The sequence below is a fragment of the Mustela erminea genome, chromosome 2, assembly GCF_009829155.1.
Source record: "Mustela erminea isolate mMusErm1 chromosome 2, mMusErm1.Pri, whole genome shotgun sequence".
NCBI lineage: Eukaryota > Metazoa > Chordata > Mammalia > Carnivora > Mustelidae > Mustela > Mustela erminea.
In genome coordinates this window covers 117,318,064-117,344,073 of record NC_045615.1, presented here as the reverse complement: position 1 = coordinate 117,344,073, position 26,010 = coordinate 117,318,064, and the positions used below count along the sequence as shown (strand labels likewise).

General features: G+C 46.8%; 1 long non-coding RNA gene across 2 annotated transcripts; it reads right to left on the bottom strand.

Moving 5' to 3' along the window:
• Nucleotides 1-1,169: 1,169 nt before the first annotated feature.
• Nucleotides 1,170-9,516, bottom strand: LOC116583726. 2 transcript variants are annotated; one of them, XR_004282855.1, is made up of 3 exons: nucleotides 9,393-9,516; nucleotides 9,014-9,236; nucleotides 1,170-1,243 (listed from the first exon to the last, which is right to left on the bottom strand). It is a non-coding gene; the product is annotated as an uncharacterized LOC116583726 (long non-coding RNA). The 2 variants fall into 2 exon arrangements; XR_004282852.1 differs by lacking the exon at nucleotides 1,170-1,243 and adding an exon at nucleotides 6,251-6,608.
• Between the last annotated feature and the right edge of the window lie 16,494 nt (nucleotides 9,517-26,010).

Below are 26,010 nucleotides of genomic sequence, written 5' to 3'. Positions count from 1 at the left end.
CCCTGAGGCAACTTGCTGATGAAGACAAAAGCCAGTTGGTCAATAAGCATTCTTTCTTGCTCTTGTTCCTTGGGGGACAAAAACTGCTTAATACCAACCACATGCCAGGCACTGTGTATGGCACAAGAGCCTTACAGGATCATAAAATCAGAGGGAACTTGGAGTTTCTACAGTAATGCAAAAGGTCTTTTCCTGATAACACAGGAGTTGTGGAAGCATTTTAATGAAAACCCATGCTATATAGCCATCCTCAAAAGGTTTGCAACCTTCCTTACCCTTTGTGCTAGGGTTTTACTTTTGAAATAAAAGCTGGTCTCATGAGAGAGGCCATAAAAACAAAATTGCAGCCCAGGCTTTTTTTTTTTTTTTTAAGTAAGAAGAATGTTCAGAAAAGAAATCCTAAATGATTACATTTGCCCAACTCCAGAAAAAAGGCAAACAACCCCAACCTCTCTCCCATCTGCCCCCCGACCCCCATCCCTACCACCCAGCAGTTAAACATACCCAGTCGCCCCCAGACATGGAGTCAGGCTCATGCCCTGCCTTAGTCCCTTTCCTGGCCCTTGGGGTTGTACGTGCATGGTGGGACCAGCTGTGTACACTGTTCCCGGAACATCACAGGGCCATTTGCGCTCCTAAGTGGAGTGGAACTGAACGTGGATCACAGCTGTGACAAGCCAGGAGCCAACGTCCCTGAGTCTCCCACTGCAGCTGCTTTTCCTTACCTCGTGGACTGTATAGCCTATTTTCTAAAAACCACCGGCTGCTTTTAAAAAGAGAAGGAGCAGTCTCCTGCTTTAGCCTAGCCCCCTGCCCCCAACTCCTGACTTGCACCCCCTAGATGACAGGGCTGTTCTCTGAATCAGGGGTGACTGGAATCATGTAATCCAAAGGGCGGTGTTTAGTCAAAGTTAGAGTCGCCCTGGGCTGCTGGGAGTTTGGGAGGTGGGGGTCACATGCTTCTGTGCAAGCGGCCAGCACTAGGAACGCCTCCCACACGATCTCCTGCGGTGGCTGCCCATTAGGGGTGCCAGGGGCCCCTTTCTAGGTCAAGTGACCCACCTGTCTTAGCGGGAGTCCTGGATTTCCATACTTCCTCAGATTCTTTCCAGGTGTTTCTGAACCACTGAAGAAGCAGGAGTTGGGGTTCCACACCAGGGAGACCTGGGTTTGAACTTGATTTTCCTGCTACCTTTCGATGAAGGTCTCAGGGATATTCCTTAGATTCTGGAGGCTGTTTTTTCTGCGATAAAATGGTGGTGGGGGTGGGTAATAGCAATTACCTTTCAAGGGTGGGACAACTCGTTCGTGTTTGACTCACACTAAGTGTTCAGTAAACAGTTGTTGCTCATATTCCTGTCAAGGTTTTAATCATTGCCAGATGCTTGTAGACCTCGAGCTCACACTCTGTCCCGCAGAAGCCTCCTCCATGTTCTGAGGGCTCTGTGCGGAGGTACCAGGACCCGTCTTCTCTCCCTTCTTTGCACTGCGCTCCTGTGTGTGCCTTGGCTCACTGCCACCACATCTCACGTTCATGGGGAGACTAAAAGTGAAACCCTCACCCCATAAGGCATGATTGGCCCTGTGGCGTCACGTGTTCATTCTTAACCAATCACTCTAGCAGCGCGAGTGTGGGCTCTGACGAGTTCAAGATTGGGAGATTGGAGAAAAGTATCTCCCAGAGGAGGTGCAGGTGGCATTTTGCGGGTGCTGGGGCAGGCAGTGGATGCGTGTGTCGCACAGCCTGCCTTACTCATGGTTAACTATAACTCTGCGAAGGAAGAAGTCAGATCACAGGCAATAGGAAGGCACAAAAGGACAAGAAAAACATCGAGGGTGCAATGCCTTTGTTCTCTTGATTGCAAAATTGCTTGTTAGTTCTTTACATACCTGTAATCCGTTCCTGGCTTGCTCCATGAACAGATTTGAATCTTTCTTTGCTCACGCCCTTCCATCTACCTCGTGCCATCTATGCTCCTCCCTCTATGTGCACCCATCTAAAGACTACCCATCCTTCAAGAGCCCACTCAAATTCTGCTCCAGAAAGCCTCCTGTGAACCCCTTGCTCCTGTCCCTCTTACCCATGGCCAAATGAAGCACGGTTCCGACTTCTAGCACTATCTGTGTCTCTTTCATAGCATGTATCACTTCCTGTCTTGTACTACCATTCCAGTACATACTGTGGAGGGCTGAGTTTACTCAGTTGAGTGCCTTCATTAGTATGGTACTTAATTTTATGTGATGACAACTTGGTTGGGCCATAGTGCCTGGATATTTGGTCAAACATTATTTTGGATGTTTCTGTGAGGTGTTTTGGATGAGACTAACATTTAAATCAGTTGACAGTGAGTAAAAGGGATTGCCCTCCATAATGTGGGTGAGCCTCGCCCAATCAGTTGAAGGCCCCCATCCAATCAGTTGACTAGAACAAGACTCACTTCCACTGAGCAAGAAGGAGTTCTGCCAGCAGACGGTCTTCAGACTTGAACTATGATTAGCTCTTCCTGGTTGTCTGCCCTGTAGGTTTTGGACTTGTCATCCTCCATAGCTGTAAGTAGATTCCTTATAAATAAACTTTTCCCTTTATATTTAAATATCATAACAGCTCTGTTACTCTGGCATACCCTGGACAATACAATCACCTAGCAGAGTGTCTGGGAAAAAGTTTAGAGCTCAGACAAAAGTGTTTGTCAATAAGCGAATGAATGAATGAGTAAATGGATCCTGCCTGGCCACTGAGTGCTATGCATCTAAGGGAAAACCTGGCTTTGCAATGGAAGCTAATGGGATTATATACAGGCACATGCTTTATGAAAGGTCAAGCTCTACATAAGTATTTGTTGTTATATTTGTTTCTTCCTTTGCCACAACTGCCAACACCATTATGGCTCCGGGTAATATATGCCATTACACATTTGTCCAAGCCCACTGAATGTATAACACCAAGAGTAAACTATGGACTCTGGGGGATTATGATGTGGCGACGTAGGTTCATCCTTAATAAAAACAAACAAACAAACAAACAAAAACAACCACCCTTGTGATAAGTGTTGTTGGTAATGGAGGAGGCTATGCACGTGGAGCGGTAAGGGGGATATATGGAAAGTCTCTACACCTTCCTTTCAATTTTATTGTAAACTTAAAACAGCTCCAAAAAATTTAAATCTTAAAAACAAAAAACCCGGAACACAAAGACTTTGCTGAATGAGAACAGTTTCTGAAGCCGATGAAAAGCCCCGGATGAAAAATCGCCCCAATTTATGGCAATCCCAAACCGCTTGGCTCGGCAAAGGGCGCTGGCAGCACCTCGGAAGAACAGCTGGGAGATCAATTTGGGTTTGGGCTTATTAGCCTTGCATTGGGCTTGGAAGGGTGTCTTTGGAGAAACGGGGTCTCGGGCAGGGGACCGAAGCCACTGTGAATAATCCTGACAGCACATGCGTGGCCGGGGAAGATTTAACAGCCTCAGCTGTGCCTCGTCACTCAGCCAGTTCCACGGAGCCTCTGCAGATAAGAAACAACAACCCGGGGCCAGCCAGCCAACCCCAGCCCGATGGGACCTGGATTGATTTCACCCGTTGTCTGAGTCTCAGCCTCTCCGAGCTTCCCAGGTGGAAGAGGCCCAGGAAAATCACGGGGTGCAACTGTTGTTGGAGGAGGGAAGACCTGTGAGGCTCTCTGGGGTGAGAGGGGGTCACCTTAGGACACAGGAGAAGGGCAGCAGCCACGCAAATGCACACCTACTACCGGCTCCCCGAGTCCGTACCCTCCGGGAGCTCACATTTTCCTGGGGGCGGAGTGGGAGGGTTTGGCCTTCCCAGGGACTGAGTTCTTTGGACGAGCCTTGATACCATTTTGCTTTTTTCCTTGTGGGTTCGTTCATTCATTCACTCATTCACTCATTCCTCCTGTTTACAAAGATGGTATTTGCATTTGGTGTACCTGCTCGTGTAAAAAAAATTAAATACAGAAAGGTTTGAAAGAAACATACACAGCACCTTATGAGCCAGAAACAAATCCTCTGAACATTCTGACATCTGACAGGGAAGTTTTCGACACCTTTCTCTATGTATACACTCATGTAGACATTTATGTGTCACTTGACATAATGAGACATTTTCTGTTTCCCAATTTGCATTTTTTCTTATTCAACAGTATCACAGAGAGCTTCCTCCAACAGTGACGACAGACACACAGCAACGTTTTAAATGGCTGCTTAGTATGCTGTTCTGTCAAAATGTGGCAAGGGTCAGCCTTGGAATGACTTTGAGGGTGCTGCCGGCCTTCTGCTCTGATAACCCCTCTCCGCCCCACCCCCGACACTCGTACATGGACAGGATCCACGCTTTCCCATCCTCCTGCCTGCTCGATCACACTCTGCCCAGTACCCAGCTCCAGGTCCGGTGTATAGAAAGAAGGTCCTCAGTAGATGTTTGTGGAACAACTCAAGTGAACAACTTTGTGTCCTTGTTCTGTTATCCTTAGAAAAAGTTCCTAGAACTAGAATTTTAGCATCAAAGGGAATAGATATTTTTATTTCAGTCACATATCACCAGATTGCTTTCCAGAATGGTCCTACCAATTTATAGCCCTACACACACTGTCAGAGCTTCTCCTCACCTTGGCCAACGCTGGGTGTTTTCCTTTATTCAACCTAGGCCAATCCAACAGGTTTGAGGCTTTAGACTTTACCTTCAGTGCTATTTATCAATTTTGGTTAGAATTATTTGTCTACTGTCTTCTCATTAGCAGCTAGCTTAGGGCCTGAAGCAAGGTTAATACTTAATATATATGAAATGCAGTAGCTCGAAAATATTTATAAAGTCTGCTGCCATGCTAGGCGTCATTTCGGCTGCTGCTCAAATGGAGAACCAGGTGTGACCTGGAGTGGGGGGCACCTGCCTTTGGACAGAAACAAGCCAACACCATGGGAGGGAGGACACAGGAAAGTGAGGGTCTCCCAAGCAGTAAATTACAGAGGTTGGGAGTGGACACAGTGTCTAAGGGATGGAAAAGAGGGCACACAGAACATATCCCATGTTGGTACCCACGCCATCAAGGAAAGATTCAGTGCAGAGGGAAGGGACTGTGGGTAGCAAGCACATTTCTTTCTTTTCTTTTCTTCTCCTTTCCCTTCTTTTCTTTTTAAAAAGATTTTATTTATTTATTTGACACAAAGAGAGAGAGAGTACAAGGAGGGTAGCAGCAGAGAGAGGGAGAAGTAGGTTCCTACTGAGTAGGGAGCCGACATGAGGCTCGATCCCAGGACCCTGGGATCATGACCTGACCCAAAGGCTGATGCTTAACTAGCTGAGCCACCCAGGTGCCCGAGCAAGCGTGTTTCTTAAACTACCGCTGAGAGGCACCTACAAGAGAATCCTACATAGTATTTGCTTGCCGTGCTTTGTCCTGGGTTCATTCAAAGCAACTTAGTCAGCACCCCTGGAGACTGGACAGGTCCTGACACAACCAGCAGGAAATTCCTTTACCCACCAGAATGGAGGAGCCACCGCTCAGGGCGACACCCACCTCATAGGTGTTAGAGTGAAACGCTCAGTCAGAGAAGGAGGATTTAGAGTTTAGACAAAAGCAAATAACCAGTTTGTCTGGTGCGCTCACTTCACTCACACACCCTCACATCAGCCCATTGTTCTGGTGTCAAGACTGCAAAGAAAATCTCTCTTTGCTGATTCTGGTGTCACCTTGCTGCAGGCAAACATTCCTTCGTCTGAGGGATTTAGAGAACCAGCCAAGCGTGGATGCTGATGTTGGCTAGGTGGACGCTGATGGACCTTTCCCATAAGCACACTCCCTATGACATTCCTGGGAGTCTTTGTGTAGCCAAATTGTCAACAAAATGGGAAATTCTCTTGGGCTTTCTGAGGATACTTAGGGCAGGGGGAGGGGAGCTCCATATACCACTTAAATGGCCCCAGAGAAAGGCACACTCCTACCTCTGGCTCCTCAAAGCCAAGTTTCCCTTCCCAGGTGGGGACAGTTCCCCTCAGGGGAGTGGCAAGGGCAGAGCGTGGGGGACAGTAGCAGCTGCTGGAACCTTCCCAGGTAGCTGCCCATAGAACTGAGGAATGAGCCACCCAAATGAGCATACTGTGGAAAATTCAATTTCTGCTTGTTGCCTCCTGCCGCTTTCAACCGGCCAGCCGCAGAGGTGAAGCCGGGAAGAGCTATGGAAATGTCAGAAAGCAAGTGACGCAGCTAAATCATCACACCAGCATCCATACGTCCCAATCGTGCTTTACCGATAGTCTTGGCTCAGGGACCCCATTCCTGATGGAGGACAGGGCTGGGGGGTGCAGGGGAAGCTGTGATTTCAGAGAGGCTGCCAGATGGCCGTGGGAGGCCCAGTGCACACATGTCACGCCGACTGACAGCATCGGGAATTATGCAGATGGAGATGGAACCCTTTAGCTACGGTGGATGGCATTTCTGCAATCCACGGAATACCTATGTGGAAGGTAATGCACCTTGAAAACGGACCGTAAACTCTTACTAAAGGTCTGATGCACCGAGACGGGGCACCTTTTCCAGCAGCGATGAGGCTGGTACAGTCAGCATATCCGGATAATGTTTGTTGGAAACATCTTTGCCTGGAACCAAATAAAGCAGTTGCTCTTTCAAGTTCGCTGACTTAAGGCCAGATGAGTGAGGGATAGAAAAAGGGAAAACAGCTCCTGTTGTGGACCCCCCTCTGCCTTGTTTTCCTCTGCCTCCTCCCACCTAGAAAATGCGCTTCCTCTCCTTTAAATAACCATGGACTCTACCCCTGCCTTCAAGAAGTCTTCCTGAATTTGCGGCACTCCAAAAGCCCACATCTTTCTCTTAGAATACGCTGTTGGAGCGCAGTCCGTTGAGCATCTGACTCTGGGTTTTGGCTCAGGTCGTGATCTCAGGGTCCTGAGATCGGGCCCCGAGTCAGGCTCCGTGCATAGCGGGGGATCTGCTTGAGATTCTCCGTCCCCCAGCCCACCCATGCCCTCTGCTGCTGCTCCTTCCCCCGCTCATGCTCTCTCTCTCTCTAAAATAAATAAAATCTTTAAAAAGAATGTATTTTTAAAACCAGGGCCCCTCCAATGGTAGCTTCCCAGGCCTCCCCCCTACTGACTGTGTGGCCTTGGACAACCTTCAGGGCTGCTGGGAGGATGGAATGAGTTAATAAAATGCTAAGAATGTAGAGGAAGACACATTATAACTTGTATATATAACATACATAGTGTCTTATATATATGTATACAACATCCATCTGATATAGGTAAATATAATACATATACATGTTATATACAATGTAATATACACATGAACAATTTAATAATAATTAGTAGTAGTTCAACAAGTATTCACCCATTGTGTGCCAAGCACGGTGATGGGCCCAGGAAATGGGGGTAAGAGGCAGGGGGAACAAATATAATGCAATATAAAATGTCTCTTGTTCTCCTCAGCAAGGAACAAACACCTGGAATGGGAGTAGGGCGCATATGCAACTTGATCTAACACAAAGCTAAAAAAAAAAAAAAAAAAATCCTTTCTAAGCAGAGGGGGCGGGGAAGAGGCTCAGGGAGAGGCCAGAGGGAGAAAAAAGAAACTCTCAATTCATTCTAGTTGCTCAGAGGATGGGAGGGCTTTCTGGAAAATGCGAGTGTGTGTGGGAAACTAAAGGATAGGTAGGAAAGGCCAGGAAGAGCCAAAGTGAGGGTCGGGGGAGAATGGGCTGGACGTTAGGTGCTCACCCATCCAGAGTACATGCGCTGAGCACCCACTGTGTGCCGGGCACAGTTTGAGGCCCTGGGAATAGAGCAGGGAAGGAGGGGATAACACGAAGGAAGTGGAAATGCCTTTCTCACCCTCTGGCCCCAAGAGGTCATGGAGAAAAAGGGCACCACGTGGAGACTGGAAAGGTCACGTGCCTGGGTCTTTGCTTTTCTGTACCCTGCTGGCCGCTGGTGGAGTGAATAACTTTTGAAATATCCGGATAGGCATGGGTGCGCTAGAGAGCCTGGGTCCGGAGCTTTTCCACTGGGTGCTCATGGCTTAGGGGAAGGGACCCCCAGGGAACCCCAACTCTCAGTCTGACCATACGTTTCAGCTATGGGTGATGGTGGAGAGGCAGGGGTGGGGAGTGGGCAGTCAAATGTCCCTGAGGTGGCATGCCCAGGCTTCCTGGGCTGGGGTCTTCAGCCTGTTCGAGTAAGGGGAAAGCATTCTTCTAAAGTCATTTATTTCCCTATTTAACACAGGAAGGCCACAACTGGGCAGCTGCAGGAAGAATAGGAAGACAGGGCCCTGGTGGGACTCTGAAATTTTTTTTAAGGCCTGAACCTCTCTTCTGGGGGAACTGAGAGCATATGTGGAAAAGCAGAGCTTGGAAGGGGAGCTCTGTCTCTTTAAGTGGCCAGAAAGAGGGTCCTTGGCCAAGAGTGTGGGAGCCAAGGCAGAGAGAGAGACCAGGGGGCTGCAGCACGGGACCCCAGGCTTGTGTAGCTGCCTACACACCCAGTAGCGGGAGGACCAAAGCTCCTTTCTCTGTCTTCCCTTCTTGTGTTTTGATGGGGGGTGCCCAGAGGTTGTGAGCGGGGGAGCTGTGCAGAGGTTGTGGCAAGCTTGGGGTAAGGAGACTTGGAGGGGAGCCAAGTGGAGTGACTGCAGATCAGCCAGGGGGCAAGGGAGGCAGGCTGGGCCCAGGGCTGGATGGAGACTGTTTTCTCTGCAACATTTCTCATTACTCCCCCTACTGAGAAGAGAGCCTTGACTTTTTTCAGGGAGTAGGTGGAGCTCTGGATAGGGAATGATGATTGACCTTAGCCTGTTGTGGTAATCGCATCCTCCTTTGCTAGATATTACATTAACCAGTGTCTCATGCAGCTAGGGATGGTGTACTGTCCTACTTTGGGTCTATGAAGTGTGGGGGAAAGTCTGTTGAGGAAATCTTAAGACAGAGAGAGAGAGACAGTGAGCAAAGAAGAGGGAGAGAGAGAAGAAAGAAGTTCTTTCTCATTACCTCTCAAAGCCATCTTTGCTTTCCTTTAATGTAGCCATGATGTCTGGAGCTGCAGCAACCATCTTGCTATCATGAGGCAACAGGCATGAAGATGAAGAGACAACTCCCACAGGTGACAGAGTAGGAAGATAGGAACCTGGGTCCATTGCAGCATTGTTGAGAAATGAAGCCAGCCTTCAGACTATCAATCTCCAGACCCTTTCTTGAGGTCTGAGAGCTGTTGCTGATATGGATGGGAACAGGAAGAAAACAGAAAGGAGTAAGCCTCTTCTCCCTACCTCCTGCCTTCCAATTTACTTCGACCAATAGAATGCGGCATAGTGATAGTAGGTATGTTCTAGAGCCTCGGCCTCAGGGAGCCTTAGGCCTCCCAACTCACCCTCTTGGAAACTTGCTCTGAGACAGCCATGGCACAAAGAACCTGTGAGGAAACACCACATGGATGGAGGTGCCCTGCTGCCCCAGGCCACCCACCCATGGAGTGTGCCTGCCCGTGTGAGCCAGGGCGGTGCCGACCGAAGAACCAACCAACCCACCAAAGTGGGAGAACCCAGTGTTGGGGTTTATTATGCAACAATCCCCACCCGAAACAATATGCAATGAGAGAACAGTCTACATGGGCAGAGTACTCTGCCCCAGGACTTGACAGTGCTGGGGCAGGGGGGAGGGGCCCCTAGGGAAGGGTCGGGCTGGGCGGTGACATGGAAGTTGGGAGTCTCCCTTCTGACCTCTTGCCAATGAATCTCAATGACAGCACAGCTGGGAGTTGGTTTCTTTGGGCTGGAAACTCGTATTTACTATGTTCTCTCCTTTGGCAATGTGGCTCCAAGCATATGCCAGGCCCCCTTCCTGCAGGGCTCTTTGCCGGTTCCTCATCTAGCTCATTTCACGCATCCTCATTCTCCGCTCCTATTACTCTGTACTCAGAGCAGGCCTTGATGATCCTAAATCAGGACCCCTCTATGCTCTCTCAGGACACTGGGTTTTCCTACATGGCTTTCATCTCCATGTGTAATTAGGTATTTTCCTTGGTGTTTCAGAGGTTCAGACTCATCAAAACCTAAAGGGCTTAATCACTGCCACTCTACAAGATGTGATTAGTAGGAGCAGAACTTTCTGGTCCCTCACTGTTCCTATTGGTTTCTCCAGACCATCGGTTCTCCAGGCGTGGGCCTGGAACAGGATCAGTGTCACTGGCATTAGGGGGGAACTTATTAGGAATGTGAATTCTCAGACTCCACCCCACTCTAAGGGAATCAGAGACTGGGAGTAGAGCTCAGCGCTCCAAGGGGTTGGGGGGGGGGAGGGTTTAGCAAGCCCTCCTGATGATTTTGAGGACGTTCCTAAAGTTGGAGGACCAGTGGTCTAGACAGCAAGCAGATGGGTGCGTGGCGGAGGAAGAGAGGAATGACCAGATGACACCTGGAAAAGAGACGACCCCTTGCCGGCTCCCTTCTGCGTTCTGTTTGCCAAATCAGGGTGTGGTGCGGGAGGGAATGGATGTTTGGAGGACATGGTTGACACAAGATTCTTAGTCCAGTGAGAGAGAGAGAGAGGGGTCCCCGGCCCCCACCTAACAGATGAGAAATGGAACTTCAGTGGGATTAGGTTAACGTCCCCAGGCGCAGGCAGTGAGGATGCGCTGGAGCCTGGCCCTGAACCCAAGTCCATGTGTCCCAAGAGTCTGCACCGCTAGATGGCTAGCTCCACTGCCAGCCTCACTATTATTTACAAACACATTTCACACTTTTCTTAAAGCAGCAGCAGAGTGAGCCTGTCTGCGGGAACATACCTGGCAGGTGGCGTGGGCTCTGTGGTGGCTAGTGCATCAGGGGCCAGGTGGGCCGCTGGTGGGTTCCAGGGCTGGAGGGGGGGGCGGGTGGCTCCCACCAGAAGCTCCTGTGTCTCCTTCTATCTCTGAGTCCTTTGCTCCAAGTGCTCAGGTTGAGGCTGGGGGATAAACAGCAGCTGGCAATGCATCTCCCCGAGTTTATTTACTAAAACAACATTTTTTATTACCAGGACAAGTTCGCAGCGAAAATATGACAGCCTACATTTTTATGTGGCCATTGATCTTTAATCCGAGCCTGCCTCGAGGTTTCCTATAAAATCAGGGCTTCCTGGCCCCAAATGTGATTCCAGCACCGGAATGAATGACGGCCGGGGCTGCTCTTTTCTCATCTGAAAAGGCTGAAATTGCTTTGTGTAAATGGGTGGAAAATGCTGATATTTGGATTCTATAAATAGCTCGCCTCCGGAGCCAGCCGCGCGGGGGTTTCATCCGCGTGGTCTCCTTGGAGTGTTTGGGGCCTTATCACTTTTATCCAGGGTGCGGCATACAAATGAACCCCGCCGCTGCGCACCCCGCCCATTTGCAACATTGGGGCGCTTCATTGGGGCGCGTCTGAGGGTTACAGGCGGGGAGGATGCAGCTGAAGGAGGCAGGGCATTGCCCAGGAGGGCAGGGGGTGGGGTGCTGCAGATGGGCACGAACCTCCCTTTAGGGGAGAGGGAGCCGTGCAGCTCCTTCTCCCCACTTCCATTTGCAGCCTGTGCCTGCCTGCGTGGGAGAAGCTTCTATCTATAGCGCGCTATTTTTAGCTCCATCATCTGAAGAACCTGACAGCCAGTTAATGACTGGGACCCATCGTGGCGTGTCTGCCGCGCTGTGGAGTGCGCACGCCAGGAGCAGATGTGCTGAGCCTCAAGGTTGTTGCATTTGAAAATGCCCTTCCTTCCCTGGGAGGCGGGCTGTTGGAGGAGCCTCACAGCGCCCCCCTCCCCCCGACTTTGAGAACCCTCATGTGGCAGGGAGGGGGGCATCTTGTTCATTTCTGGTGCAGTAAATGACATCTTCCTACCCCAGAATCCTGTTCCCAACACTGTTAACACAGCCTGGAGATAGGGAGGGGGCGGGGAAGACTGGGAATGGCACTTCACCTTCAGGAGATCAGTAACCCTGGAAGAAGACTGATGCACAGTCACACTGGTTAGGAAGCTGTAATTTTCCCCAAGAAAGGAAAACTGTGTTGCAGAGATCCCATGCCCTTCAGAGGCTGTACTCAGCATTTGCCCCAACCCTTGGTTCTCTAGATCAGGTGCCTGGAGCTCAGATAGGCTGGGGACCTGCCCCATACCACACAGCCTGCCTCTCCTGCCCCTACACCCTCTACAGTCACCAGACCCAGGACCAAGCTACAAGTCAAAGGGCCTGCTTATACTCTGTGGATGAAAACCAGAATGGGTTCAGTGTTGATGCATTCATTCATTCTCTCACTCATCCTGCAGGCAGGTGCCAGGGCGGGCCATCCAGCGGAGCACTAGGAGATCAGACTCAGAGCAAGGGGTCCCATGGAAATGCCAACATTAGAGCCCTGGTTGCGAAGACTCGGTGTAGTTCCAGGTGGAACTGAGGGGTAATATGACAAACGTGTCCAGTGAGGGCCCCCTGGGGGCTTTGAGCACCTGTCAACCATCTTAGATAACGTGGGCTGCAGGCACAGATAGCAGATAGCATTGCTAGGGCACTGTTTTGTGAATCAGCTTGGAGGTCTCATGGCAACCGCAGGAGATGGTATTCCCATTTTACAGACGGAGGAAGAGAAGGTAAGTAACGTGTGGTCACCTGCTCTAGTAGTGGGAGATCTGGAATTCAAACCTGATCTCCCACTACCTGAGCAGGTGACCGCACATGTTACTTACCTTCTCTTCATGGTTCACGCCCTTAACCACTCTTCTTTAACTATCTCCCAGTCAAGCCCATCTGCCTTGCCCCATGTAAATCAGGCCAGATTTACAGAGCCTTGAAATTCTGAACAGGCTTTTCCTGCAGGTTCCTCTGAAACAGTGCCATCCACTCACAGAACTGTCCACAATGGCAGAAATATTCTAGATCTGTGCTTCCCAATTCCAGAGACACTAGCCCCATGTGGCTGCTGATTATTTCAAATGTGGCCACTGTAATTGAGAAACTAAATTTTAAATTGTATTTAACTTTAACTAATTTCAATTCAATGTCAATAGCCACATGGGGCTAGGGGCTACTGTATTAGACAGAACGGCTCTGAAAAACTGGCTACATGAGTTTGAATCCACTGGGGAGCTTGTAAAGCTAACAATACCAGGATATATTCTCTGAGATTCTAGTTTAGGCCCCAGCATCACTATTTTAAAAGATCTTCAGGTGATTCTAATGTACAGCCTGGTGCTGAGAACCACTGGGCCCCATAATAGCCTGTAGCCTCTACTCCTCTTACAGCAGACCCTGCTGGTGACTTACTCAACACCATTCCCCAACCTTTTATCTGTCTCCTTCCTCTACCATAGATGTTAGAAATCTAAGCACTGATTTCTCTAATAGCCAGACAGCTCAGAATGCCTGTATAACACTGTTCTGGCAAAGAAACATAACCAGAATCCTGCTGGTATCTTCCTTTCATCCACTTCTTCCTGCCTCAAATATGTTACTAGATGCCTGGAGCGGTGGCAGCCATCTTACAACTATGAGGGAAGACCAGGAGAGTTGCAGGCACCCCTCTTGACATCATTGTGCTAACGAATCAAACCCAGAAGCTACCTACCTCTGGACTTCCTGTTTTGGGAAACAATCCAACCTATTTGCTTAAACCACTCCAGTTATGTTTTCTGTCTCTTACAGCCTAAAGCATTCCTTATATAGCCGTCTTTAATCTTCCTTAGCCTTGAAATCATTCTAAAGACTAAACATGTTGATGTATGTGAGAGCACTTTGCAAACTGTAAAACACTCAGCAAACGGGCAATGTTTGTTATTGGTTTGGAGACGCTGGCAATCTTTGCTTCAGGCAAGAAATCCAAACTCAAGGGTTGAAATCATGGGACACAGAGAGCTCTCTTCCACCGCAAAACATCTGCTTTTAGACTAGGCTGCTGACTGACCCCAAATGGCCTGACCACTGCTTTCTGGAAAAGCCATCAGCCAATACACTCCAGGCCAGAACATTCTCCACTCAGCATTTTGGTTGTGATTGCCGAAAATGAATTAGTGGCTTGCACACTTCCCCTCAAACCTCCACTTCTCCTATCCCTAAGAAAGAAGAATCAGACCCTTCAGGGGAGGCAGGGCTGGCCCGAGGAATGAATGTCCAGCACTTGGCACAGCCCCCAGCCCAAAGCCACCTTTCAGAAGAGTGGCTCTCGATTCAAGTATCTTAGTCTGACCTTTGTTCTCCATCCTCAGCCGCTCTGTCCACATTTGGCCACTCCATCCCTCCCTCTCCTCAACCTCACCCCAGTTGACTTTCCCAGTAAATTATACCAGCTTCTTCCATGTGAATGGTGCATTCTGGTTTGCAAAGGAAGCTCGTGGGTATTATCTCCTCTGATTCTCCCCACGGTCTGGTTATCTTTTGCTTCATTATCTATATGAGAAAACTGAGACTCAGAAAATAAACTAACTTAACTGTTGCCTTCCAATTTCTCTCGGCTCTTGCTGAGGTATGAGAAGTGGTTCTGGACAGGGCTTTGGAGCCTGACAGATTTGGCTTTGAAATCAGCCTGTTCTTCCTTGTGTGCCTTTGGGCATTTTATCCTTCACCTCTTGACCATCAGGAGAATATTATCAGATAGCGTGTCTGGAGTTCCCAGGACAGTGTCTGGAACCCAGCAGAAGCTCAGGAAGTGATCTCTCTCCGACTATCCCTTCAACCATGTTTAGATTTTTACAAGCTTTTAAAGGACTAAGAGTTCTTTAATAGTGATAGCTGACAGCCAAGTGCCAGGCACAGTTCCAAGCATTTGTTAGTTCTGGTCCATTCTACTCTCATTCGTGTCCACAGATGAGGGAACAGAGGAGTTTGTGGTTTGTGGACTCAAGGGCCATGGCTCTCCAGAGGCACATTCCTAACCAGCACACATCCTGCCTCTCCGAGTTCCTTGTGCGGAATTCCAGGAGCTGGCAAGACAAGGTAGATGGAGGTGCCTTCTGGATCCCACATGCCTCTGTCCTTTTCCCATCAAGCAGAAATTTCCTTGAAAAATAGCTTCCTAACCTCACCATGGTGCCCTGGCAGCCACTTGGGGGCTGCATCAGTTTGCTGTTGCTGCTATAACAGTTCATCTCCCAAACGAAATGGCTTAAAACAACGTTGACTTACTATTTTATAGCTCTGATGGCTGTAAGTCCTCAGTCAGTCTAACTGGGCTAAAACCAAGGTGCTGGCAGAGCTGCATTCCTTCTGGAGACTACAGGGACGAATCCACTTCTTTGTCATTTCCAGCTTTGGGAGGATTCTACATTCCTTAGCCTGTGGCCCCTTCATGTTCACAACCAGCAGCATCTTCCTACCTATGACTCTAGTCTTTTTTTTATAAGGACCTGTGTCATAGGTAATCCAGTTTAATCTTCCCATCTCAGGATCCTTAATTTATTCACAGCTCCAAAGTCCCTTTGATTATGCAAGCAAACACATTAACACATCCTGGGGATTAGGCATGGGTATCTTTGGGAACCCATTATTCTGTTTACCTTAGGGATAGGGCAGGGCTTAAACCCCTGCTCTACTATTTGCAGCCCTCTGTGTCTCAGTTTCCTTTCTTCTAAAAGGGGATAATGATGAGGCTGGTGGAAATACCTAAGAAGCCTAAGGGTTAAAGGGGATGCTATATGTTAAAGGGCTTTTTGAAGTTCTACAAACAGGTGGCTTCTTGTTATCAATAAAATAGTACTTAGGGAGAAAAATGGGTACAGGCCAGTCCAGAGCCAGTTAGAAATATCTGCCCTTCTCAGCTCAGAAAGCCAACTCTGAGTAAGGTTACTTTTGCTTCTCTGACCAGACTTGAAATGTGGGATAACCATTTCTCAGCCATGTGGCTCAACAAGCCTCTTTTTTTTTGACCATGATTAAAGTCATGCATGAACACCAACTTCCAATTCTGTGAAAGATTTGACTCTATCTAGGAATATCTGCTCAACTTGCTTTTTGTGCCCTCCCTCCCCCTTGTGTTCCAGGGCAGAGTGAGGAACTGCTTGAGAAGCAAGAGAACTGGAAATACACACCCCTGCCCTTCCGAGGGAGGCATTCCCAAGGTGGCCTCCAAGAATTCATCTGAGAAATCTAGGAGGGTGTGTAAGAAGTGTGACACAACCAAAAAACACTCTTCTGCATGCTTTTTGTAAAACGGCCCACTTAATCCTCAGAATAACCCCATGAGGTAAGTATGGTCATATTTCCATTTTGCAGATCATACAACTAAGGCACAGAGAAGTTAAACTGCTTGCCTAAGGTCATGCAGCTGGTAAGTAGCAAGGCAGATGTCTGGGATCTGTTACTACTTCCCTGGCCTCTTCTCTCTTTCTGCTCCCCACTCAGGATGTTTACATGTTAACAAGACCTTTAAGCCATTGCAACTAAATAATAATGATAGAGAAGAAAGGGGTGATAATAGCAATAAAAATGATGCAGGAGGCCCAAAGAGAAGACTTTGGGGAAAAAAGAGGAAGACCCACAGGTGGAAGGAAGTTGAGAAATGGAGACGGAACTGGACTTGGGGGTGGGTGTAGTATAGTGGGAGGGGAGGTAAGCCCTGGGGAAGAGGCTTCTTTAGGCAGTAGCCATGAGGCCAGACATGTATGGGGACAACAAAGATTTCTCTTTGACCTGGCACGGAGAATTTGTGGCCCAGATTGGAATTTGAAGCCAATCCTACTCATTCATTTGACAAACATTCACTGAACACCTTCTGTGGGCTACGCCAGGTGACGTCCTTGGTGCTGGGGAATTAGCAGTGAGAGGACAGACAAACAGACCCTTGCCCTGCTGGAGCTGCTACTGTATTAGAAGAGATGAGTAAGAACCAACTAGTGAGAAAATATCAGGAAGTTAGGTGGTACACTGAAAATAAAACCAAGCGATGGGTGTTGGGAGAGGCAATCCAATACGGGCGTTGAGTGTCCCTGCTCATCATTGCTGGGTATGCCAAGAAGGGAAGACCCTCATTACTCTCTACTAGGCCTCCCTCATGATTGTGTTTGTGATAAGCAATCTTGTTTCCCGTCACACATAGAGCAGGTTGGCTTACTGGTCACTATAAAAGCTATAAATTCCCCAGCATGATGCTCTTCTGCTGGGATGTAAGTCGGCTGTATGAGTAGCCTCCAGCCAGGTCCCCTGTGTCATCCTGACAGGACTTGGGAGATATGAAGACCAGTGTCAACATAGTGCTCTACTGCTTGCAAGGCTGAGAGTAATAAATCCCTTTGTCTCTGATCCAGGAGGCTCATGTCTTCTGCTAATGTCCATGAAACTGTGTCAGGCTTACTTAAGAGTCTGCAAGGAGGATCATGTCTCAGATCCCGACAGAATAGTGGTGATGGAGTATAAAGTGTGGAGTTGGAGAGGGTAGCTTGAGGTGATCTTGATCTCAAAGGATAGGGAGACTGATCTTGAAGTTCTATGTTGAAGATTTGGGGGTTAAAAACACCCACTAATATTATTAATTAGGTGATTTAGAAAACTCCAGCTGGTGACTCTAAGGCAGGTAGGAGGATTTGTTGGGTTTTTCAATATGAGAAGAGAGTGGAGGTAATGGTAATGTATTATGTTGTCTATAAATTAATCTAAAATATTTTAACGGAGGGTCACCTGGGTGGCTCAGTGGGTTAAGTGCTTGGCTCTTGATTTTGGCTCAGATCATGATCTCAGGGTCAAGAGATCAAGCTCTGCCTTGGGTTTGTGCTCAGGGCAGAGTCTGCTTGGGATTCTCTCCCTCTTCCTCTGCCCTCTCTCACCACACTCTCTCTCAAAATAAATAAATAAAATATTTTGACAGATAGTATAATATGTAAATGTATGTGAGTTAGTTTTGACTCACAGTCTATAGACAGTTAGCATTTAGAACATTCTAATCAGAGTGCTCCAGGGGTGGTTGGTCAGCATTTCAAATCAGTCTAACCTCTTGAGGTGGCTACCACAAGCTTTCAGCTATCTTCATCTCGGGTCAATGTCAGAGGTTTTGTTGATTAACATAATGGATGCTAGAGAGTATTTCTCACCAGTGAAATATGTAGTATTCAAGATGTGTTGATGGGCTTGACTATTGCACAGGGACTCCTACTCTTGCACGAGCAGAGTTTTAAGTATCCAGGGAATCCAAGCATGTAAGGGTTCTCAAACCTGACTGCACATGGTGATGGCGGGGTGGGGTGCTTTAGAAATTCTGATACCCAAATTCTGCCTGCAGAGATTGACTTCACTGGTGTGCTTCTCCTTTAGCTCAGTTCCTTGTGAGCTGTGTGCTTTTGTTACTAACCTCTGCGAGCTCAGTTTCCTCATCCATGACATGGGTATAATAAAATGTCTACCTCATCGGGTAGTAGTGAGGATCTAAATGAGTTAATTTATGTTGAGCATTTAGACCAGGATAGGGAGTAGTTCTCAATTAAGTGTTATTATATTATTCTCATTCACTCTATTTTTATTGTGATTTTTTGGAAAAGTTCCTAAGGCATGATTATAGTGTCCAGCTGCTAGTTGGCTGAAACATGCAGCTAGAATATTTGCCTTGAGTGAACCTTTCAGATGAGATGCTATGGAACTCCTAAAAAGACCAAGGGAGCCAGAACTCAATCTTGTTTCCAGAATACACTGGAGGAAGTGCTTTAGTGCCAGCTTGCTGAGAAATGTCTGTGTATGTGGCGGGAGTCGGTCTGAGACTTGCTTTTAGTGAAACCTGCTGGGAAATTCGTGAGAATTTGGGCCCATACCGACCTCTGGTTCAGGGATTCTTATTCCTCTCTAGGGTTATGGGCGCCCCTAGCAGTTGTGAAGCCTATAGATCATGGTTCTAAATGCGTAAAACAAAATGTTAGTATACAGATGGAATCAATTACATTGAAGTACAGTTACCACAATATTAATGAACACATTCAGTATACTATATGCACTCCTTTCTTAATACCTTATGCAGCAATGCCTAGCAATAGGCAATGATAGGCATGAAAGATACTTGAGGATATTTGATAGCAATCGTCACATGATATGAAAAAAAAATTGTGATTTCTATTAGTGACAGAGTCACAAGAATTCTTTACTTTTTTTTGTTTTCTAAGATTTTATTTATTTATTTGACAGACAGAGATCACAAGTAGACAGAGAGGCAGGCAGAGAGAGAGGGGGAAGCAGGCTCCCCACTGAGCAGGGATCCTGATGCAGGGCTCGATCCCAGGACCCTGAGATCATGACCTGAGCCAAAGGCAGAGGCTTTAACCCACTGAGCCACCCAGGCTCCCCGAATTCTTTACTATTGTAGTTTGTTGCCTCATTCATAATTAAAGGCAATGCTAGATTTCACTTAAAGGTTAATGAAAATAAAGGTGTTATTTTTTTTTCCTTATCCAAATTCATGGACCTTCTTGAATTCCATGAACTTTAGGTTAAAAACCCTCATTGGGAGGCTCATAATAGCTGCACAACTAATAATTGGACGTGACAGAATGAGCTTGGTTAGACCAGACTGCTATGTCACATGCAATGGAAAGAAAAGAGGCCACAGGGGGATTTTGTTTTTCAGTTACTACTGCGGCCTAACAAAAGACTCCAAAACTTGTGGCTTAGAACAATGATTTGTTAATTTCCTCATGATTGTGCAGGTCAAGTCCTTGGCCGGAGCTCAGGTGGGCAGTTTTCTCAGGGTCTCAGTTGGGTTTTTTTCATGAGTCTCCTCCATTCATTTGGGAACTTGGCTAGACCTGGACCTTCCAAGTTGGCCTCCAATTGTATGTATTTCTGCTCAGGCTGCCATAACAAAACACCACAGACTGAGTAGGCGTAGACAATAGAAATTTATTTCCTCTCAGCTCTGAAGTCATGGAAAGTGCAAGAAGTTTCTGGCAGTGTTTGGTTTCTTGTGAGGGCTCTCTCCCTGGTGTGTGGACAGATACCTTCTTGCTGGGTGCTCACTTGACTTCTTCTTGGTGTAGAGGGGTAGAGAGAGAGCCCTCGTCTTCTCTCTTCTTCTTATAAGGATGCCAATACTATCGCATTAGGGCTCTACCTTATGATCTCAGTTGATCTTAATTCCTTCCAGAAAGGGCCTGTCTCCAAATAGATTCACTTTGGGGACTAGGCCTTCAACATGAATTTGGGGTGGGATGCAGTTCAGTCCCCAGCATCTTCCAAGGCCTCTCTTCATGCATAACCTCTGATCATGCAGTTGACTAGCCTACATCTCAGACCATCATGGCATCTGGGCTCCAGAAAGACAAAGTAGCCCCTGCCAACTCCCTTCAGGCCTGGGATGGCAGTTCAAAGTGAACTCTACAACCTTCTGTCGATCAAAACAAGTCACAGGCCAGTCCAGACCCCAAGGGAGGGAATACAGGCTCCACTTCTTACTGTGAGGGGGGAACGAAAGCACAAGGAGAAGAGGAATGACTGGGGCCATATCTGGGCTCTCTTCCCCAGGGAGACCTACCAGGCCTGGGAACTACTCACACCCAGGGAGGAGTCAAAGCTGCCACTGAGATTTCCTGGTCCAGGCCTTGCTTTTTTTGCTCAAACATCAGACTTTTCCCCTCAGAGTTACCAAGAGTCTCCAGCTAAAACACCAAAAGCTATCCTCGAGGCTTGTGAAGTGTTAATCTAAATGAAAAAAACGTGCCAATTTTATGAATACTCATTAACGGACTTAATTATGCAGTGTGTCCTATACTGTCAATAACATAGGGGGCTGTTGCTTTCAAAATGAAAATTAAGTGCACGCTTTTCCCTTCATTATCTCAGCATGTCTGACTACTTCTGCGATCGAAGCAGAGGGGAAACTTCCTGCCTTTGGGAGGCTTTGCTGAGTTCTACCCCTATATCTAGGCGAAATCGGGCTGCCCTCCCTGAGCCCTGTAACCCCACACTTGCCTGTTTGTTTACAACAGCTTTACTAAGCTATAATATTGATGCTACATATCCCTCGCTCGTTCTAGCAACACTGGATTGGAATAACCTTTTCCTGCCACTCTTACCAGATCGCTGGCTCTCCCCTTGGCTACATGTTGAGCTCCTCTGGGGAACTTTAAAAAATACTGCTACCTGAGCGCCTCTCCCACCCCAAGAGATTCTGATTTAATAGTTCTGGAAGCATTGGCACTTTTACAAGCTCCCCAGGTGGTCCTAATGTGCAGCCGGGGTTGAGAACATTGCCTGAAGCTGTGGTCTCATTGAGGGCAGGGGAACTGTCTTACTGGTAGATGCTTAATACAAAATGAATAAGTGAATGAGTCTCTGCCTTCCTTCTTGGGGAAATAGATTGTCCTCTTCCTTAGGCTCCCAGCTGCTGAAGATACTGAGATATGAAGTTTTTATAGGTCCTTGTAGTAGTAGGTGAGTTGGTAAAAATGAGAAGCATTTTTGGGAGCTGGGATACTTGGAGTCTTGAAATGAAGTATTTTGTTATGCTTGGGGCAGAAGGAAGAGACTCCCATTTTTGAAAGCTTAGCTTAGGAGCTCAGGGGCTACAAGGAGGATGGGTGGGCTAGGGGGCGTGTGGAGAGTCAGGGACACTCGGAGGATGAGCAGCATCAACAAAAGCTAACATGAACATGGCACTTACCTTGTGCTAGGCACCATGCCAAGAGCTGTATACTAACTCATCTATTCTTTGCTACAACCTGACCTGTGAGGAAGGCAAAATTGCTATTATTTTCATTTTATTGATGAGCAAACTGAGGCATTGAGTGGGTATGTGGGAGACCTCCGAGTAGCAAGTGCTGGGAGAAAGGTTCCCAAAGACTTGGAAGGGTATGGGTTTGGGACAGTGGCTGGGGTGGCAGGGCCTCACCTCAGTTCCTTTGGTGTGGTTAGTACCCCAAAGGAGGTATGCTAAGCATGGTTTTCAGAGGGACTCCCACCTAGAGCACCTGGAGGTCCTAGAGCTTCAGACAACGGGCTCGTCAACATGGTCCAGTGAGACCTGGCCACCAAAGGACCTTCTGGAGATGTTTTGGATTACTTAGGAACTCTTGTTCTCCCCCCACTTAACCCCCTGAAGAGTTTTTCCAAAGGAAAAAACTTGGTAGGCAGAGGTTTGACTTGCATTTAATTTTATGTGTAATTATGTAAATAATATGCTTTTATGTAAATAAAGCAAAAATAAAACTCATACCTGGGAAAATGTCTGGGAGCCATTCTCGCCTCCTGCTTTGACCAAGTTCAAGGTCATTCCATCCCTAGGCTATAGCTCCTGAAGCATGTTCCCAGCCTCCATCCCTCTGTTCCCCAGCAGCCTTGGCTTTCCCACTGGTCCCAGTGGCCTGGCCCTAGCATGCCTCATGAATTGGGTTTGTTTAGGGAGATTAAGGACCAAACCTAGCTTAACTCAGACTGGCACCAACTTGTTACTGCCCTGCACTCCTAAGCTTCAAACCAGCCTGAACAAATTCCTGTAAGCCATGGTTAAAGTGCCACCCCACCCCCCTAAAAATATTTCTGTCACACTTCTTGGCAGGTGTGCTAGGAAGAAATCTGGATTTGACTATTTATATTCATGTTTGGTTTTGCTTAATAGGATTTAGAATGTTCTGAGGGAAAGGAGTGCTTTAAGAGAGTAGCAGATGACTGGCCAAGGGAGGGGCCATGTGAAGGGACAAAGAGAGACAGCGTCTTCATTGCCTTTGACAGAATCTGAGGGATCTCAATGGAGTAGGCAACAAACTGCAAGTTAAAATATTGCTGCACCAAACTAAAAAGCTTCTGCACAGCAAAGGAAACCATCCACAAAATGAAAAGTAATCTACTGAATGGCAGAGCCTGATGCAGGACTCAATCTCATGACCTTAAGATCATGACATCTGAACCAAAATCAAGAGTTGGACACCTAACTCACTTGAGCTGCAAAGGCGCCCCATAAATAGTTATTATTTTTTTAAAGAAGACATACTGGTGGCCAAGAGGCACAAAAATAGATAGATGCCTGACATCGCTGATCATCAGGGAAATACAAATCAAAACCATAATGAAATATCCCCTCACACATGTTAGAATGATTCTTATCAAAAAGACAAGAAATAACAAGTGTTGGCGAGGATGTGGAGAAAAAGGAATCTTTGTACACCATTGGTGGGAATATGAATTGGTACAGCCACTATGGAAAAAGGTATGCAGGGTCCTCAAAAAAATTTAAAAAAATAGAAATACCATATAATCCCGTAATTCCACTTCTGGATATTTATATGAAGAAAATGAAAACACTAACTTGAAAAGGTATATACACCTCCGTGTTCACTGAGGCATTATTTATAATAGCCAAGATATGGAAACAACATAAGTGTCTGCCGATGGTTGAATGGATTAAGAAATTATGGTGTATATATAAAATGGAATATTATTCAGCCATGAGAAAGAATGACATCTTGCCGTTTGTGACAACATGGATGGACCTTGAGTGCATTATGCTAAGTGAAATGAGTCATACAGAAAGGCAAATACTGTACGATCTCTCTTAAATGTGGAATTAAAAAGCAAAAAGTCAAGCTCATAGATACAGAGAATGGATTCATGGTTTCCAGAGGTGGAGGGTGAGGGTAGGAGAAATGGGTAAACTATTGTTTTTTTTAGTTTAAATAAATTGAATAATTCATAGAAAATAAACTTTGTCACCAAGACTGTGGATACAGAAGAAAAAAAAAAAAAGGAAGTTTTGAGGCAGTCTAGCCTCACACCAAGAAGTAACAATAATAAGAAGTGTTGAGGATATATGTATCATCATGTAGTAAGCACTGAAACCTTGTGGCAGGCACTGCACTGTTTCCCAGGCACCCACTCTCATCACCCCTGTTTTATACATAAGAAGACTAAGGACCAGAGAGGTTATGCAAGGTGCCTGAGACCACACAGGAGGGGCTGAGATGGGATATAAGCCTGAGTCTGTCCTCAGCGCCCTGCTTTTAGCAGCTCTGCAGAAAGGCAGCTGGGAAGAAGCCAGAACAGACTGTAGTCAGCGGTTCTCAGCTTGGATGCACATGAAAATCAACTGGGAAGCTTTTAAAACATCACTGGTGCCCAGGCCCCACCCTGGAGAGGCTGATTTAATTGAATTGAGCTTTGGCCTGGGTATCAGTATGTTTTAAAGCTCCCCAGGTGGATCTGATGTGCACCAGGGCTGGGAACTCCAGCTGGATGGTACAGACCTGGACCTAAGTCCTGAGGTGACCTAGACTGTAGGTCAATCCAGAGACAGGAGAGCCAGCGAGTGTGGTGGGGGTGGTAGTGGGGAGGGGGTGCTGGGAAAAGTGCCCAGGATCATTACTACTCTATTCCCCATTCTTTGTATTGTTAAGTGACTTTGCATTCAAGATAGACTTCGAGAGTTTTAAACACCATGATTCCTAGATAAAGCACCAAAAGAGAAAATCAGACCAAACTTCATGTCCTCAGACGTTTAGGCCCAGAATCAACCTGACTGCCCTCTGATCCAAATTCCACTCCCTAGCCTTCACTCTGTCCTGGAGTCAGGGTGACCTGGAACTTGGAGTTAACCCAGACCTGATTTTTAACTAAATATTTATTTTAAAAATTATGCTAAAATATACCTAACATAAAATTTTACCATTTTAACCATTTATAAGCCTACAGGTCAGGAACATTAAATACATTAAGTACATCCACCTGTTACATGATAACTGCCCATTCTTCCCCATCTCCAGCTCCTGGTAACCACCATTCTAGGTTTTCTATGAAATTGACTACAACCCAAACCTAGTTTTATGATGCATCATGTATAACTACATCAGCTCACATTCAAATAACAGTCACTCTGTTTGCATGAGCAATGAATCACACAGAAGCCTTGTCAGTAGCTTCTGTAACACTCCTTATTATATAGATGTTCACAGTGTGGCAGGGAGTGCTCTCAGTCCTTAAACTGGCAGATCACCTTGTCAAGCCTCTATGGCAGTTAGATGGGGCTACACAACTGGGTCTGGCCAATGGAGAATGGGTGAATTTCCAGACCCAGCCTGAAACCTTCTGCACAATCTACCATGCTCTCTTCCCTTCCCACAGCAGCCTCTTGTTTAAGGTGGTGGTGTCAAAAGTTGGGAGGAGCCTGAATCCTTGAATCCCTGCTTGGAGCAGAACTACCAAGAATTGGTGTTTAACCTCCATCAAACTGGCCCAGGAGCAAGAAATCAGATGGAGCTCTTGGGCATATTTGTTACTGCAGCAGAGCCTAGCCTAGCCTGACTAATATACAGCAGTTAAGCCACTTAAAAAAATCTTCTAGCCAGTAGTCACTGAAGTCAGGGTTCAACCCTAACTCTTTCTGATACCAAATTTTGTGACTGTCAACCTTGTACTGTACTCCTGTCACTTTATCCTATATTGCTTCCAAACTATTCATTTGAGATTAAACATGAAGTCTTAAAAAAAATAAAATAAAAGACAATGCTTACTACAAAAGAAGGGAGGCATTTTAATGTTTCTCCATACTCAACTGGCTTTTTCTACATCATGCCTCCCCTAAAGAAAAATAAACTTCTTCTGCAGAACTCCATCCATCCAGTTGATAAAAATCCTAACAGCCTCTGGTACTCACATCACGCAGACATTTAAACCTATTCTTTAAGAGACAATTCTCCAGCAATTTATTTTCTGTCACTGCGTGTGTTTCTGCCTATGAAGGATGATATTTTGTTCACCTTTAGTGCCTTTACCCCATCGTATTCTGTAGTAAATGTCCCCAAACAATGCTTTTGCACTATCCATTAGGTAGGGCTGTCTCGACTGGCTGTCACCCAGCAAGGGTGCCTCTTCCTGTCTTTGGTCTAAACATGATGTCATTTCTTCTTAGCATATCACCCACCACTATCTCCTGTTGAGTAAGTGTGTGTGTGTTTTAAAAAAAAAAAGTATTTGAACAGTGTTTCTTCTTTACTCTCTATACCCATACAACACACATCACCACACACAGAGTTAGTCCAGTACTTAATAACCCTTTTAAAATTTTGAAGTGGAAGGTATAGAAAAACCACCA